The sequence below is a fragment of the Carlito syrichta genome, unplaced genomic scaffold, assembly GCF_000164805.1.
Source record: "Carlito syrichta isolate Samal-C Ts95f unplaced genomic scaffold, Tarsius_syrichta-2.0.1 Scaffold317539, whole genome shotgun sequence".
Taxonomy (NCBI): Eukaryota; Metazoa; Chordata; class Mammalia; order Primates; family Tarsiidae; genus Carlito; species Carlito syrichta.
Genome location: NW_007261635.1, coordinates 48,655 through 51,822, shown reverse-complemented (window position 1 = coordinate 51,822; position 3,168 = coordinate 48,655). Strand labels below are relative to the sequence as shown.

Sequence of the window (3,168 nt, the reverse complement as noted above, 5' to 3'; positions counted from 1 at the left end):
CCCAAGCACCAGAGGGTCCCTACCCTTCTTCACCACTCCCTTGCCCCACGGGCTCCTTTCCTGCCTGCCAGCCTGGGGTCTGCCTCCTAGCCCAGAGAGAACAGGCTCCTGTCACCCGCATGGCTGGACAAGATGTGTGGCACTTCCTTGCCCCTGCCTCAGCTCAACCCACCCCTTCCCTGGTCAGATACAGCCCGGCAGGGAAAGAACACAGGCAGCTGCAGGAAAATTCCAATTTGATCATTAAGCAATGTATACATGTTTTGGAATGTCACGTTGTACCCCATACATATGTACAGTTCGTATGTGTCAATTAATTTTTTTTTTCTTTTAGTTGGAGTCTCCAGGCCTGGCTTATTTTTTTATTTATTATAGAGACGAGGTCTCACTAAGTTGCCCAGCCTGGTCTTGAACCCCTGGATTCAAGCCAGTTTCCCGCGTTCCCTTCCCAAAGTACTGGCTTTGCAGACATGAGCCATGGCGCCTGACCTCATTAGGTTTTTATTTGTATTTTCCCAATGACCAATGATGCTAAGCATCTCTTTATGTGCATATTGATTCTCCATGTATTTTCTTTCAGAAATATCTGTTCCGATTATCTACCTGTATCTATTTATTTATTTATTTGAGTTGGAGTCCTACTCTGTCACTCAAGCTGGAGTACAGTGGCACACTCATGGCCACCACAGCCTAGACCTGCTGGGCTCAGGCGATCCATCTGCCACAGCCTTCCAAGTAGTTGTAGCTGGGACTACAGGCACGCACCACCACACCCGGATAATTTTTGGATGCCTTGTAAGGACAAAGTCTAGCCATGTTGCTCAGGCTGGTCTTGAACTCCTGGAACCAGACAGTCCTCTCGCCTCAGCCTCCCCAAGTGCTGGGATTACAGGCATGAGCCACTGTGCCCGGCAGTTTATGGTACTTTGTAACAGCAACTCAACTGACTAAGGCACCCGCCAAAATTATGGTACTCTTCTCTCTGCCTCACCAACTCTCTCCTCCCTGAAAAAAGGGTCTGGGAATCCAGGAAGGGGCTCCACTTTCTACTGTGATTCATCACATAAGGGCCCCGGTCCTAACACTAGGCCTTCCTTCGCCGCCCTTCCTCTTCCGGCAGATTCACACTCAGCCCCAGCCCCAGCAACACCAGTTCCCTCCAGCCAAACCCCTTCTGCTTCTGTGTCAGAAGTGAGGGCTTTTAGGGCCAAGTGACTTGGCCCTCGGGATCTTCTGAGTCTGACACCATTTCTTCCCAATTCAGGATAATTTCAAACTCAGTCCAGACACGTACATTTACAGCATATTTTCATTTATAGAACACATAAAGTAGAAAAACAGGGAGCCTGTGAAAACAGCTTGATGTGTCACCATGAGGTGTGAGGGGTGAGGAGGGCATTCAGAAGGTTATTACAGAACATGGCAGGTGTTGGTGCCACGAGGTGGGAATCCCAGGAAGGCATTTCGTTCCAGAACCTCCAAGAGTCTGGGTGTGGGTCCAGAGAGGCCGGAGGAGGCAGTGGAGACAGGCATCTGGGCTCCTGGGAGACACCATTATCTGTGGCTCTAATAATCGGTTATTAAGGTTGAGCTCAGGAAAATAAATAAATAAGGAGGAGAGAAAAAAAATAAAGAAGCCAAGATGAGTGGGGCCAGCAATCAGCAATGAAGAGAAACAAATGTGTGTCCAGCTGGTTGGGGAAATACGATCCATGCTGTTTTGTTTATTTATTTTTGAGTTGAAGTCTTACTCTGTTGCCCAGTCTGGTCTTGAACTCCTGGGTTCAAGCAATTCTCCAGCCCCAGCCTCCCAAAGTGCTGGGATGACAGGCATAAGCCACCACACCTGGCCTGCTCCACTATTTTCTGGGGCATCTCACAGGTCTTACAGGGGAACCTCATTTTGCCCTCTCCAACACTTTTCTTTAGGCTCGTTTCCACTAAAAGCTAACCTCTACTGTTTGCAGCTGACTGAAAGCCAAACATCCTCAGCTGGGATAATTCACTGCGCTTTATGTGGGCTCCATAAGGGACAAATATTCTCAACGATATTGCAGAACCAAAGGCTGCCAAAGAAAATGCTTCGACTTTTCTTTTGAACCATCACATTAGTAGACAGTGGACAGTGGCTGCGACAGTGCTGAGAGCTGAACGCAGATCCGAGGTCACTGGGAGAAGCGGAAGTTCTGGTTCAGACAACGAGGAGCGACTTCACTGAGGCCTCGGCCTTTTAGTGGAGGCCCCAAACGGCTTAGGAGGAAGAACCACAGTGAAGAGAGGCTTTGCTACCCCGGGATGAATCGCAAAGGAGAAAGAAGCCTGTCTTCATCAAGTTTAAAACCAACCTGACCAGATCAAAGGGCTCTGCCACCATTTGACAGCATGCCAGAACAAAGCACAACATTCTTTGAAGGAAGACAGTGTAACCTGGACTCCTTGTGTTGCAGTATACACAGAGTGTCCAGCCTAAGATAAAAAATTACTAGACGTGTAGAAGTGGATGGGCTTAATAGAAGATTCACAATTACAGAAGAAAAGGTCAGATTTTTGTTCCTGGTTTTTTGTGGAAGCTGAGCCTCAGTGCCTCCTGGGACAGTATCAAGTGTTCAAATACACATGTAGTTGGAGCCCCAGAAGCAGAGGTGGGGGAAGAAATTAAGGGGAGAAAATCTGAATAAGTGATGGCTGAAACATGCCTAATTTTGGTGGAAAATGTCAACCTACGATCCAAGGAGCTCAGCAAACTTCGGCAGGATAAAGAAAAAGGAAGCCCCGCCTACATCACGCTGAAAAAGTGCTCACAATTACGTCGTTTCCCTGTTGACTTGCCGACATGACAAAACTTTGGTCAGGCTTCTCCCCTCCCCACAGGCCCCCGATTTGGGCCTCATCCCCAAGCCTAAGCCAACTCCAAGGTGCAAAGCATCCTCCCTTAACAGCCACTCCCAGTATCAGCCAACCACCGAGAAAAACTGCCTGTTGAAGTGCCCTGACTTTGCCACCTGCTTCACCCCTGCTGCCTGCTTGAAGTCCTTTCAGTCCTGTTGATTGTGAAAAACACTTGTAAATCCTGACATTGAAGTTGTTTGTCCCTATTGCGATAGTCTTTTTTTTTTGAGTTGGAGTCTCACTCTGTCACCCATGCTGGAGTGCAGTGACACACTCAAG

At 48.3% G+C, this 3,168-nt stretch overlaps 1 pseudogene; it reads right to left on the bottom strand.

Moving 5' to 3' along the window:
* The window catches only part of LOC103277380, a 4,127-nt pseudogene extending 2,225 nt beyond the window's left edge, over positions 1–1,902 (bottom strand).
* Positions 1,903–3,168: the final 1,266 nt, after the last annotated feature.